Here is a 15465-nt window from a genome sequence, read left to right as displayed (position 1 = left end):
GATGAGATGGCTCAGGACAGAGACCACGCTCAGGTGTGGAGCACAAGTGCCCACAGTTCCTGCAGACAGAACAGGGCCGTCTACCACCTGTTTGTTATGTCCATGGCCCCAGCTGGCCTCAGGTGCTTCTGATCCCCACTGCCCAGCTTCAGCTGAGAAGACTTGTTAACCATGATGCTCAGAGGCATATTTAAAACACATACTTTTGGGGATCTGAAATGATGCATTTCTCTGGTTCCCTCGGGTGGTTCCTTCTCTTCATCCCATGGCCTCGGTTTCCACAGTAAGCTTCTTGCTGGTCTCTTGCCCTCTGCTCTCATTCCTTCTTGTGAGCATCCAGAGATATGTTGTTTCTAAGTGTTCAATGGCACAGCATTGAAGCCCAAATCCCTAATCATGAGGACAGGACTTCCACAGTCTGGTTGGCCCGACCCCTCCATCCCTCCTCTCCATTCTCCACCCCTAAGTGCCTCTTGCCTCTGCCCAGTCCCTGGCCACACACACTGCTCCTGTGAGCCTGTGTTTCCGTGTCTATCATGCTCACTTGGATGTCCCTCAGAGCCTACAAATTCAACCTACCTCAAACCAAGCTTGAGTCTTGTATCCCTCTTGGGATCCCTGTTTCTGTGAAAATCAAACCCCTCTCTGCCTCATGAAAACGTGTCTTCTGAACCCCAGACTTCTGAAGCCTATGAATCTCACTCTGGAGTGTCTCCTATTTCCATCTTCTCTTCTCTATCCACAGAGTCTGGTGCAGGGCTTCACCTTCTATTCCCAAAATACGGCAATGAAGTGACCGTGGTGCTTCTTGTTCCCAGAACTTCCCCTTCTGTTCAGAACCCTAAATTAAGTCTATCACTGATCTATGCAAAACCCCTCAGTGGCCCATGAAATGGATCCTCATGTACAAAGTAGAATTATTATCTATTTTTCAGGTTTGATAGAGGTAATGAGAAAATGAAAGTATGTCCAAGCATCTAACAGTGTACCTGGAATAATGAAAATACTGAATCAGTGGTCACTTTTTATTATCATTCATTCATTCATTTATTCATTCCAATATGTATTAAGTTTCCAGGCCCTGCAATGAACAAAAGTTCTTGCTACCGTATCCACAGAGAACTCAAACGTATTAGCAAGAAGAGAACAAGTGTTCCCATCTCAGGGTGGGCAAGGGACTTGAAGAGAAACTTCTCTAAAGAATACAGGCGCATGGCCTACAGATATATGAAAAAATGCTCATCATCCTTAATCATCAGAGAAATGCAAATCAAAACTACTTTGAGATATCATCTAACACCAGTAAGATTAGCCTTATAACAAAAATCCCAAAATCACAAATGCTGGTGTGGTTGTGGAGAAAAGGGAACACTTCTACACTGCTGGTAGGATTGCAAATTAATACGTCCCTTTTGGAAAGTCATCTGGAGAACACTTAGAGAAGTAAAAATACACCTGCCATTTGATCCTATAATTCCTCTGCTAGGTATATATCCAGAAGACCAAAAATCACGCTACAATAAAGATATTTGTACCAGAATATTCATTGCAGCCCAATTCATAATTGCTAGGTCATAGAAAAAGCCCAAGTGCCCATTGACTCATGAATGGATCAATAAATTGTGGTATATGTACACCATGCAATACTATGCAGCCATTAAGAAAGATGAAGACTTTACCTCCTTCATGTTTACATGGATGGAGCTGGAAAATATTCTTCTTATCAAAGTATCTCAAGAATGGAAGAAAAAGTATCCAGTGTACTCAACCCTATTATGAAACTAATTTATAGCTACCATAGGAAAGCTATAACCCAATTTTAGCCCAAGAATATGGGGAAAGGGGAAAGGGAGGGGAGGGGAGGGGGGAGGATCGGTGGAGGGAGGGTGATTGGTGGGATCACGGCTATGATTTATCCTATAAGGGTACATGTGAATCTTACTAAATGTAGAATATAAATGTCTTAACACAACAACTAAGAAAATGACATAAAGGCCATGTTAACCAGTTGGATGAAAGTATTCCAAATTGTATATAGAAACAACCCACTGTACCCCATGATAGTATTAATGTGTACAGCTATGACTTAAAAAAAAATTAAAAATCAAAAAAAAATTCCAATGGAAAGAGAAAACAGCAAGTACACAAGTAGACTTCAGGTAATCACAATGCTAGGAAGATAAATGAGCACAGTAAGGAAATAGTGACTGAGAGTGCTATTTACCTGGGTGGTCAGGACAGTGACATTTGAACAGTCACATGAAGGATGGCGGAAGACAGGCTGAAGGTGTGGACAGAGCTGTTTCTTCTGGAGGATCTGGGAGAGCCATGCAATTAGTTCTCTTTCTTTTTCTAGCTGTTGGACAGTGAGTCTACCTGCATTCCTTGGCTCATAGCCCCTCTTCCATCTTCAAAACCAGCAGTGGAGCATCTTCCAATCTCATTCTCTCTGCTCCTGTCATTACATCACTTTTTCTGATGCTGATATTTCTGCTGCCTCCCCCTTCTAAGGACCTCTGTGATGATATTGAACCCACTCATATAATCCAGTATAATTTCCCAGTAGCAACATTCTCAATTAATCACACCTGTGAAGCCCTTTTGCTGCTCTAAACCAAAATATTCACAGGTTCCAGAGATTAAGAAGATGTAGACATGGGGGGCACTATTGTGACCACCATACAACCTCACTTCAAATGTTTCCCTTATCAAAGGGAAACCATCTATCTCAATTATTTTTGGTACATAAAATGACTGTAATCCAAGGTCACTTTTGTTAGAGCCAGGCATCGCAGGCATCTCCTTGAGTATGTTCTATCCTCAGCCCCTTAAAACAGCAGCTCCTTCCACTCAAACACCTTGGGGAGCACATAGTATGCAGGTGCAGCTCATTTTCCAAAGGCACATTGATTCAACATTACTAACTGCATTGTGCGGACCCTGTGACAGCCTGGGAGAAGACACACAGTCCCTCTGTGGAGACGTTTCTGGTCTATTTATTTCCCCTGTGTCTTGTTCATATCTTTGTTCTGATATCCAGCCACATGCCAAGTGTATGGCACATGCTCGATGAAGAATGTGTTGGACTGCAGTGAGCTGAGCTGTGCTCAACGCCATCACCTTCCCATAAATTCTATCTGCTGCTGTCTTCCTGCTCTCCTCATCCTGTGTACTGCCCATAATTCAGGACGAGAAACACCTCCCGTTAGATCAGGGCCCCTGCTGAGGCAGAGGATCTGGGCTGTGTGTGTATGTGCATGTCTGCCCTTCTCGAATCCAGGTGCCTGGTGGCTGGAGACAGCTCTTCCCACGTGATGCTCACAGTGAGAGACTGGGGCCACTGCACCTGTGATTCAGATCCATAAATACTTGTTGCATAGAGAAAATGCCTGCCACATCATGCAGACACAGGAGGGACTCCGCAGGCACTACAGGAATATGTTTCTGCAGCTAAGTCACATTAAATATTTATACCCTGGAAACTAGCATTTTCTCCCACAGAGCAGGAAGTTAGGAGCACACTCTAGAATGGCTGTCATGAGTGAAAAACAGTAGCAACTACAAATAAGTGACACAAACAACATCTATAGTCGTGCTTTGGTAAGGAAGGGGTTCAGAGAACTACCCATTTGTTCAACAAATACTGACTGAGTGCCTGTTGCATGGAAGATACAGTCTGGCTACTGAGGAATGGGCAGTGAGCAAGACAGTCAAAATGTCTGCTCCTACAGCGATTGTTTGATGGGGATGGGACAGGGCAGGGAAGGTGGAGTGATAATAGCTGACGTTTATTTAGTGCTAACTGCGTGTCAGACACAATGCTAAGGGCTTTACTTATGTTAACTTCTCCTTGTCTTCTAGAGACTATTATTCTTATACCTCCTTTACAAAGCGGAAAACAGAACCTAGAACAATTAACTTGCCCAAGATGGCAGAGCTTCAGGCTGGGCCCCAGGTGGCCTTACACAATGAGTCCTAGACGAGATGGGTTCCTGGCTCTCTCTTCTCAAATTAGACTTAAAAGAAAGTCCTCCTCTTCCATGAGTTAGAGAAGATTGAGAAAAACTCCTTGGCCTCTGGGATTGGGGATGGGGAGGAAGGAGATGGAAGCTGAGAATTAGAAGGGAAAGGCAGTAGGCCCCTGCTGGCCTCTGTAATGGAGGAAGTCCCATCATTAAGGTGACTCACCTCAGGACAAACACTGCCATGCTCTAGGTTAAGTAGCCTTAATATGGACAGAGATAATCTCTTTTGCGTTTCTTCTATAGACACTTTATATAAAATATCTTATTTAATTTTTATATTAAGCCTTTCAAATCCCAAAGGAACAAGTTGGGGCTGTTGAAAGAAGGATTCCAACCTGGGTGTGTGGAAAGCCCTGGCCAGTGCTCTTCCCAAGTCCCTCCCTTTCTGGTCTGCACCATCAAGAGGATTTAAACTATCCTAACCTGCAGACCCAAGAAATCCACTGCCAAAAAGTTAGTCTGAAAAAATAATTAGATAGAAACGAGAATGTGTAATGCAGTCTTATTTACAATAGCAAATTTTAAAAGTATGGGAAGAGAACAACCCAAATGTCCGATAGCAAGAGGCTAGTAAAATAAAGTGTGACAGTCATTTAATAAAATCATGTCAGACTTTCATAAAATGTATTTTTAAACATACAAAATTCCATAATATATTCCAGCCATATTAGGCCAAAATAAACCAAGTTTTGAAATAAATATAAAAGTTTGGATGGATTTTCTGGCTTCTAAGAAGAGAGAGAGCGAGAAAGAGAGAGAGAGAGTGTGTGTGTGTGTGCAATTTCGTGTGGTTCAAACTAACAGGAAAAAAGCCCTGATGGGTGTACACTAAAATGCTATTTGTGGTTATCTATTCACAGTGTCTTCAAAAGGATTTTCTTCTGTTTGTGATTTTTTATGATTAAAATTTTCCCACAATGTACATGCATTGCTCTTTTGATCAGAGAAATCTATTGAAATAAATGCAAATAATTAGAAACATAAAAAGACTATACTGACATTTATTTTTTAAAAGTATGCTTGGCCTCTCAGGTGTTATTATCTAAGAATAGATTTTTTTTTAAATGGTCCAGTGCTAGTGGTTAAATGGAGAATTCATGACAAAAAAATTGAACGGTTGGGGAAATTGATTTGTGAAATGACTTTTTTTTTTTTAACTTTTGGAAACATTTGAGTTCTATCAGTCAAATTATGTGCAACCTTTAAAGTAGCAAAATCATTCAACCATCTTAAAATTGCATGAGATAGAGATGGAATCAGATTAAAAGCTAAACCCTCACCAAAAAGAATGTGTAAGTCGCTGAATTAACTGCAGATCAGCTAATCTGCTGTGTATAGGATTCAATAGTCAAGGTTGGTATGATGGCCAAGTGCACAACTCTAACAGGAATGATCACAACACTTGAAAGTTAGGATTTTGTGTTTACTTCCCTTGGGAAGGTCAGATGTTTATTAGCATGAGTGAGAGTTCAAACTTTGAGCCATAGGAAAATGCAGGCTGAACTGGAACCTTTGCTAGGAAAGACGAGAATGTTGTTAAATATGCATTGGCAGTGATGCTTTTAATGTAAGGGAAGCTAAGAATTCCCCTCGACAGTGGGCTGTCGAGGAAATCTCAACTCATGGTTTTGGTTATTGGGTTCACCTACCACAAACACTGGTGTGATCTTTATCCAGGACACAAGAGCCACTATGTTTTTTTCACTCTTAACTCAGAGCTCCACTCCATGCCAGGGGTTCCACCCCCTGGAAAAATGAGAAGAGTCCTTCAGAGCGCCGCCTTCCTCCTGGCTTAGAATGATGAGCTCTTATTACCGGGTTTCTTTGCAGGCTTTTTTTTTTTTTAAGTTGAAATTTCTTTCTTCCTTTGTAAATGTGAGCTGCTCAAGGAAAGAAACCATTGCTGACATGATTCTATGCATATCCCAGTCACATATGAGCGTAGACCAAATGATGAAAACAGGATTCCTATTTAGAAAACATTAAACTACAAGCTCTTCAGCCTCTCCTGCATTAATCATGTTTCTCAGCAGCCGGCCAGTCATTATGGTAAAAGGAAAGGACAGGATAGAAACGGCATATCTGAAAATCTCTCTTAAATAGGAACTAGAAGGGAATATCACACTCTTGGTGGATAAGAGAAAGAGAAGGTAAAACAGAAGTAGCTGATGGTGAGAGACACACCCTGAGCGCCCTCTCCAGGCAGGGAAGACTTATAGATGGGCTGAGGGGAAACTAAAGATGGGGGGCTGCCACCTGCTTCCTGTTCAGAGCTTGGAGGTCACAGACAAACATGTGGGGGGGGGACCAGGATAGACTCCAAGCGACAGCTCAGTATGACCAACAGCTCAGCTGCCTATGTCTAGAAGAGACCAGAGTGGCCAAATGAAGGAGTCAAACTTCATTTTCTGGGCCCCCAGGCCTTGGCAGAATTGTTCCTGTGTCTGTCAGTGTCTCCCAACAAGCCTTGGGCTCTCAGGCCATGTCCAGCTATCTTGGCTCTGTTTCTACCCACTTTTCCTCAGCCTGAATTCAGTCTGAGAGTACCCAGGAGAAGCCCACCACCACCCCACCTTTCCTGGCTCTTTGTAACTCAGTCATGGGGGTGTTCACCCTAACAGTCATTACTGGCAGAAGTCAGAGAGCCGGTAGCTCACAGTGGCTCCCCTTTATGGCCATCCCAGGACCCCTGTGGCCAGAGTTCCATCAGTGCCAGCCTCACCTCTTATGAAGTCTTTAATCCACCTCAGGTGGCCATGAGGTAGTCAGCCCGTATCAAAGTACAGCAATCACCCTGCTGGGAAGAGAAGCAGAAACATCACCTTCCAACATACAAATATCCTCTGGATCAACTCAAAAATAAAAATTAAATGTCCAGCTTACCTCCCTCCACTACTGTTCAGGAATCGATTCTGTTCCCAGGATATTTATGACTCGTGGAGTGTAATACAATTGCCCTGCTCAAGCACAGTTCTGAGCCATGTTTTGTCTCAAAACCTGTTACCAGGAGAGAAGGCTATTCTGTCAGGGACAGGGACAGGGACAGACACAGGGATAGGATTTACACCATTTTCCTTCTAGCCACTGACACCTCTTAAGATTCACAGCCCACCGCGTGTGTGCTTGTTGCCCATGCATCCAGCCCTCTGCTCTGCAAGGCCAGGAGAGCACTCCATTGGTGCTACATTTGTGCTCACTTTTGGGAGCTTGATAAGATGTAGTCCCCCCCACCCCTGCTGACAGCTAACAACCTAAAGTAGTTGAATGGTGGGTCCCCAAAAGATGTGTTTATGTTATAATCCCCAGAACCTGGAATACCTTGCATGGCAATAACTACCATTAAGTTAAGGGTCTTAAGAGGAACTCAGGTTATCTGAGTTCCCCTAATTGTGATCACGTGTGTTCTGTAAGAGGCGACGTTCAGCAGAGAAGATGCAGAGAGGAGCAGGCAATGTGACCACCGAGGCAGAAATCAGAGTGATGTGTTACAATGCAAGGAACATCCAGAGCCACAAAAAGCTGGGAGCGTCACTGATTCTCCTCTGGAACCTCCAAAAAACAAGGCCTTGTTGACATCCTGATTTCAGACCACTGACCTTCAGAACCAAAAGAGTATAAATTTTTGTTTTAAGCCACCCAATTTGTGGTAATCTGTTTCAACACATAAAAGAAAATGTCCCAGTTAACCTTTCTGTATGTGTCTGGGAAACAGGGAAGAGGATCTTTTTAAGGCCTCTCCTTGGAAAAAACCCAGGAATTCCTCCTGCAAACAGATGTAGAGGAGTTTAAGACCAATCCTACTGAGTCACATTAGTCTTTTATTATGTGCAGAACATTGGATGGAAAGAGTCCTCTCCCAGTCCTTGCTTTTGAAGCATGGACTTAGGGTTCCCTCCACAATGTGGCAACTGAGAGAACGAGCTCAGGCCCAGACATGGTCTATATTCTCTCCAAAGTGTCACCAATCTGGGTCTTTTCACATCACAGAAGCTCAGATAGAGGAAGCCAGACCCCACCTGAGGAGATGGATCATCTCTAGCGTGGATCTAGGTGAGTTTCCCACAAGGCTGTCCCCTCTACCCCCACGTTACCTGCCCCTGGGAGGGCAGCTGACTCAGATCAGGGGGCCAGGAGGGCAGCTGACTCAGATCAGGGGGCCCAGCTGGCCACATCCTAGCCACTGCTGTGGAGAGTAAAGCATGATAGGCCTGGGCTTTGACCTCCTGAAGGGGTGTGGTACTCTCCCTGGGTCCAGCTGAAGACTGTGCTTGTCTAATTTAGTTTTGTCTCTGCTGATAGATAGATACTAAGGTATTTCATCCAACCAATGTGAGATTCTTGCACTGATGGAGATTTTGACATTTACGTAATGTTCAGGAGATAAGAAGTTACAGCACAAGGACCAGGACAGTTACCGCACAACTCATGTTGCACGTGGCTTTTACCCATTCTTTTTTTCTCCCAATATCATATTCTGGGTGAATGAAACCTCCTAAAACTATGGGGAAGCCAACGCAGGAAGGAAGCTTGCTAAGCTAATAAAAAGCACAGAATGATCACTCCCAGCAGATGAGGAGATGGGAAGGGCCCTGGAGGTGATGGAGGGGAGGAGCCCTTAGGGCAGCGCCCTACCAGCTAAGAAAGCAGGAAGGAAGCTTGAGAATGGGAGGACTTCAGTTGAGACTGACAACTACAGTTTGCGAGGAGGTGCTGCAGGATGTCAGGGTTAGCCACCTCACTTCTCTCTAGCTTTCACCCAGTGCTATTTGTCACTCATCCACAGTTTTTAATACTGGAATCCCTACTGCAGCTCACCCAGGAGCATGCTATGTGAAGTTGCCTGTGTGAGACATAGCTCAATTGCTAGTCCATCTGTGTACCTTACAGGATCTGCACTTGAGATTTGTGATGGGGGGTACATACTGGGAAACTGTGTTTGCTTTGTGGGCCCACGGTGTGTTAACATGCAAGGCATGTGTCCTCTGGCGGTGGCAGTCCCACGCCTCTCCTTGTACCTCATCTCAGCTGCTGCAGAGCTGTCCATGTGCTGCTTTGAGTTGCCCCCCAGGACTCCTAAGGACTTCATAGAGGCCCTGTGGCCTGTACTTTAAGGCAGCCCATCCCAAACATTCTAAGCTTTGTGAAAATCAAACCAACTGCTTTTATGGTTTGCAGTAACAGATAAGCACAAGGAAACTTGGTTTCATTTATGTAAATTCTAGTTTAATTCCTGTCTGAGCATCAGGAAGCATCAAGGGGAATTTCCACCACTAGGAGAGGGGCTTATCCAAGGCCACCAAGACAGCACGGTCAACTTCAAAAACTAGATCTGCTCTCCCAAGGAACCACCTTCAGAGCCAAGGGAAGGAAGGGGTGGAGAGAAGAATGAGCTGCCAGGTCACAGCCAAGGGTATTAGGAGGCAGAAGGCAGCAGGTGTGAGAAATGGGTCAGGGCAAACTCTTCAAAACTAAAGCCATGTACACTGAGAACCTGGATGAAGATGCCAGATGGCTCAACAAAAATACCTTAAATGCCTAATAAAAAACTGTGCGAGTTTCAAAATATATGTATGTGTACCTGATTTAGGATGTTTATTGACAATTAACATTACCCAATTTTACTTTGTGCTGTAGCAGATGGCTTTTACTCCTTTTTTTTTTTCTGCCAACATTTTATTTAGAAAATTTTAGTTCTCAAGAAAATAAAACAAATTCTATTAGAAAGGCCCATGTAGATCTGGGGCATATTTTTGTCACATACCTTGGTCACTTTTGTCCCTTCTTTCTCAGCTAGGTTGGTTCAGCTATTTGAAAGTAAGGTGCAGACACCAGGGCACTTTACCAACAAGCATATGCCCATTGTTTTAACTTTTTGCAAACTTACATTTTTTTTACCAAAGCATATTTTCAAGAAGCACACAACTCACAAGAACTGTGCACCCGATATGTTGTGTTCAGCAGTCTGCCAAGGATTGCCTAAAACTTTTCACACAATACAATTTGAAACAGAACACTGAATCATTTTAGACTCATTGGAATGCTAGATTTTCTGCTGAAAAGAATAGAGCTGTTCCTCACCTGACAACGGGGTTATGTCCTGATAAACTTATCATAAATTGACAATTTTGTAAGTTGAAAATACATTTAACATGTCTAACCTTCTGAAATCGGAGCTTAGCCCAGCCCACCTCAGACAGGCTCCGAACACCAATGTCAGCCTACAGCTGGGCAAAATCGCCCAACACAAAGCCTATTTCATAACAAAGTGTTGAATATCTCCCATAATTTGTTGAATTCGGTACTGAAAATAAAAAAGCAAAATGGTTATCTGGGAACTCAGAGTACAGTTTCTGCTGAATGGGCATTGTTTCCACACTACTATAAAGTAAACAAATCCCAAGTCAGACCATCATAAGTTGGGGGACAATTTGTACAGCTAAATATCAAAGCTATCAAGTCTTTAGGGATGGAATGAGTTTAAGGAAGAATCACTGTCATTCTGAGAGCTGTAGGAGGCTGGGGTGGCTGGACGAGTGAGAAAGCACAGTCAGGACAGGACAAGGCACAGGGCCGGGACTCTCAGCAACCTGCATGTCCCCTGTGTGTGTGATGAGGACATGATAAGTGGATTCAGAGAGAACCAGTGTGATGGCTGATTACACATACCAGAGAGATGAGGAAGCTGAGAGAGAAGGGCTGAACACAAGGGTGACTGTGTAGACTCAACATATTACCAACAACCACAGCAGGCAGCGCTCCTGCAGCACGCACCCTGCCCCAGGGGCTGACCTCACAGACTGTCCACACCCAGCTACCTCCCAGAGGATGACTGTGTCATCTTCATTTTGAGGACAAGATTAAGAAAATACCCAGATTTGTGGTATTTGTCAGGATGATCATAAAAACTATTCTCAAACCAGTTTGGTCCTTGCAGAATACCTATTGGCTCCCGTAGCTGGAAGCACACCACACCACAGGACAAAGCCAGAGTGTTTGGTGGTGTGCTCCCCCTTCCAGTGGAGGCGGAGGCCAAAAAGCCAGTCTCAGGAGGGCCTGATAAACTAGGGGTCAGGAAAGTGGAGGACCCAGGAATGTTGGACACTCCAGATCAGAGTCCATGGCCAAAAGTATCCTACTGCCAGAGGACAGGTCACCTTCAGGAACCTTCTAGAGTTCCTTTGACTAGTGCTGCAGCCATCCAGCCATCCAGCCATAGGGCAAACACTGGTGGGCTCTATAAGCCTCTTGGAAGCCCCAGGGAGTATTTGAACCCCTCTGGACATCAAAGTCTAGCTCTATGTAGGAAGAAATACATGTGGCTAGGCGCCCTACTCTGTGTCCTCCCCGAGTGGCCTATCATTTCCAAGGGTTCCTGAGAAAGATGGGCAGAGGGACTACTCTAACCCAATACACAGTATCATGCTAGGGTTTCGTGTGGCTGGCCCCATGGAACAGGAACTGGAGTCAGCGCCAGCAGCTCCACAGCCCTCCCCCAACCCTGTGGCACATCCTTACTCCCCCACTGGCCTAAGCCACATGCCCCAGGCCTCCTTGCCTTTCCACTGAGGAAGGAGAGGTGTGTCTTCCCAAGCAGAAGGGACCATAGGCATTTTTCACCGGCCTAGCCAAACCAGAGAACAGTGCCCAAAGAAGGCAGTTCCACAGGAGGACTTGCTGCAGGTCAGGGGCCTCCAGAGAGGGTGGTGCCCACAGCCTGTGCCAGGAGGACAGCGCCAGCCCAGCACCAGCCCAACGCCATGCCTTTCCCACCAGCCTTTGGGTGAGTGGTGGGTGACCGGCCTCTAGGGGCTGCCTAACCTTCTGAAGTTAGTTCTCCTGCCTACCCTACTACTCTGATCTTAGGGGAGGGTCAGTGTGTCAGTCTGCTTTGACACTATGACAAAGTACCACAGACTGGCAGATTAAACAACAGAAATTAACTTCTCACAGTTCTAGAGGCTGAAAGTCCAAGATCAAGGTGTTGGCAAGGCTGGCTCCTCCTGAGGCCTTTCTCTTTGGCTTGCAGACAGCTGCCTTCTTGCTGTGTCCTCATGTGGCCTTTTCCTGTGCATGTGTGTCCCTGGTGTTTCTTCCTCTTCTTACTAGGACACCAGTTATATGGGATTAGGGCCCACCCATAACAGCTCATTTAACCTTAATTACCTCTTTAAAGGCCCTGTCTCCAAATACCAACACTTGGGGGCTAGGGCTCTAACATATACATGTGGGTGAGTTATACTTCAATCTATAACAGTCAATTCTTCAGGCTCCTCCCAACTGCCCCATCTCTAGCCTGCCCCTGCCTTCTGATCCTGGCCAGGAGATAATGCAGGACTCAGGTCTGTGTGTGTTTGTGCCATCCAGCCACACGCAAGTATAGAGACATTGCATCCTCCCCAGTCTCCTCCCTGGATGGTGTTTCTACTCAGAGGCTGCAGCTTCAGCTTTGCAAAGCCAGGATTTTGTTTCTCTCTTTCATTTAATTAAAGAGTGAGGCAGAAGGGTGCTTTCTCAAGTTTAATGATGTTCTTAGTTAGCACCATCCAGCAAATGACTTCTTAAATTGAAGACCAAGAAAGCACTCAATTTTCTGGATATTTACTGTCACATCTACAGCAACACAGCTGCCGCAAAGTGTGTGATTCCCATGGCTCCTGCTGAGACAGGAGGAGACACTAATCTCACAGCGCTGAGACCTCCAAACAAAAACAACAACTGCCGGTTGGTCTCCAGGGCTGGCAAGACCATGGCTGTTAGCCCAGGGACTCCTGCTCACATTCCAGGGCAGGCTGAGCCAGCAGGCACAGCTGCTTACAAGGAGAGGCCAGAGAAAGATATCTGATCCCTGAGCAGAGCAAACCCTCATCTCTTTCCAGTAAAAGTGTTTACATCAGGAAACATTACCTTACTCCAGTCCTGTCCCAGGAAGAGATAAAATGTTGCTTTGTAGGGAATCAGAGAATGGTGCATTAAAAACACAGAAGTCAATGTCTCTTCTTAGCAGGAAGCTTTAGGTAGAGAAGACAGGCTGGGTTCAGAAGTTAGTCTGTGTACTTACACAGGAAACCCATGCCTTGCTTCTGAGTTTTTATATTGCTGGTGGGAGATACATGATGTCTCCTGGTGCCTCTGCTGGTGGAATAATGACCCGCACCATCTCCTTAAAAGGCTTCTCTGAACTCTTCCCTTCCTCCCTTCTGTGGGCTAAAGCAAGACCCTCTCTCCAGCAATTGAGAATGGGCAGAAATCCTAGAATGCCTGGCTGCAGCCACAGGTCTGGGAGGAGAGGCTATCCACAGAAGGTACTCTGAGGACCTTCACTGGTAGCACTTTAGCCTCAGCTGCCCAGAGCCACTTCCTGCCTAGAGGACTCCAAGGACATGGCTGAGATGACAGCTCACTTCCCAGGAAAAGTACATCAGTGCCCTGCTGGCCCTACACCAATAGCCCTCAGGCCAGGATCTATTCGCCACAGTTACTCCTCTGCTCAGAAATCTGCAGCTTCCTGTGTGTGGCTGCTGTGGCCACAGGGAAGAGGGGCCCATTCACATCTACTCCAGTGCCGTGTTTTCCTCCCTCCAAGTTCTTGCCAAAGCCTGGTTGAGACTCTTCAGGCCTGTGGACTCTGCCACCTGCTGTTCTCTATGCCTAGACGGTTCTCCTTAGCCTCCTCCCCCACTGCTAACAGGCCAACTCCTGCTTTGGGAACCCGACCATCTCGGGAGCTCCCCAGGAGCCCCTGAAGACAAGCACTGCGTCTCAAGTATCCATTCCTCTACCCAGTGCTGGGTACTCTGCCAGCTGGTGCTCACTTAATGATAATTTGTTAAATGAGTGAGTATCAATGTATTAATTTTCTATTGCTGTGTTAATGAATTGCTACAACTTGAAATAATACACATTTATTATCTCAATGTTTCCGTGGTTCCAGAGTCTGGTCACAGCTTCAGTGGATCTTCTGCCAAGGTCTCATGAGACTTCAATCAAGTTATCAGCCAAGCTGTGTTCCTTTCAGGAGCTGAGATCCTACAGCAAGTGTCCGTGGTTGTGCAGAGTTCAGTTCCTTTTGCCCGTAGGTCTCAGGGCCTCTTGGAGGCTATTCCACTTCCCTGCCATGTGAGGGAACTGACATTCTGGCAATCTGCATCTTCCCGACTGGCAGAAGATCCTCTCTGGTCTGCTAAGAAGGAGGCTTTTATAACATAGTGTGACCATGGGAGTTGTATCCCATCACTTTCCCTGTAACTTAACCAAGGGAAGACATCCCATTTCCATATTCTACTGGTTAGAAGTCACAGTTCTGCCTGCACTCAAGGGTTGGGGTTAAATGGGGGCAGGACAAATGCGAAAAAGCTTTTGTACTATGTGCAGGGCACTATTCTAAGCTCTCTCTGTAAGCATCAGCCAGTCAATGAATGAAGTAAAAACCTGATGAATGAATGAATGAATGAATGAGAGGCTGGAAAACTCATCTAGACACCATGATATGGGAGAGAAGAACAAAATGGAAAGAGTGAAAAGGCAAATAATTCCCCCACCAAAACATTCCCTATGCCCTCACCAGTCACACAGTGACTTGGCTTCCTATCAGATAACTACCTATCCTGGCACACATTCTAGGAACTTGCTCTTGCCCTGTGACCAAGTTCCATGCTATGACCCAGATCTGACACAGACACTCTTTTCCCAGTGCTGCCCTGTCTGCTAACAGATGCAAGCTGCCCACGCTGGGCCTCTCAAACCCTTCCTCTGCAGTTGTGGACACTGCAAACCACTTTCTGCCCGGTTCTCTGTCCCTCTGCTCTTGGTTTCTTCCCTGTCTCTCTGCCTCTATGGTTGATCATCTTTGGCTGTTTCTTAACTCTTATTCAAACATGTTTTTGCAGTACAGGGGTTCTGCACACCTCCCACCTCTCCTGCCTACTCCCAGGAATGTAGATGATCCCATGGCTTCTCCCTCCTCTTCTTGCCAATGACTGGCATGCCTGTCCTCCACCCCCCAGATCCAGCTACCATGTGGGATATCCCACAGGCTTCTCAGGTCCACATGGGAAATAGAATTCGTCAGCTTTTCCCCACATCTGGCTCCTCTACATCCCCCTCCTTTTTGCCAAACATAGAACTCTGTCTCGTCTCTTGCTCTGAAACTCTCCTCTCCCCCCACCCAAATATATTCCACACCATCCTGTGGATTCTAGCTGCGTACATTCCTCAGGCCTCCCCTCACCTCTGCTCTCATGCTGTCCTTCTGATCTGCCTTTGTCTGCCTCCTGAGGGGCACATTTTCTGCCCCCTGCCCTCCAGCTACACTAAGCACTTTCGGTTTTCTAAAGGGACAGTTTTCTCCCTCCCCTCCAGGTCTTCACCTAGATACCCTCTCCACCCTCCCCTCCAGGTCTTCACCTAGATACCCTCTCCACCCTCCCCTCCAGGTCTTCAC

This window comes from Otolemur garnettii, unplaced genomic scaffold, assembly GCF_000181295.1.
Source record: "Otolemur garnettii isolate 467f Iridium unplaced genomic scaffold, OtoGar3 scaffold00032, whole genome shotgun sequence".
NCBI classification, from domain to species: Eukaryota; Metazoa; Chordata; class Mammalia; order Primates; family Galagidae; genus Otolemur; species Otolemur garnettii.
The sequence above is the reverse complement of the archived record's forward strand: the minus strand, read 5'-3'. Positions refer to the sequence as shown.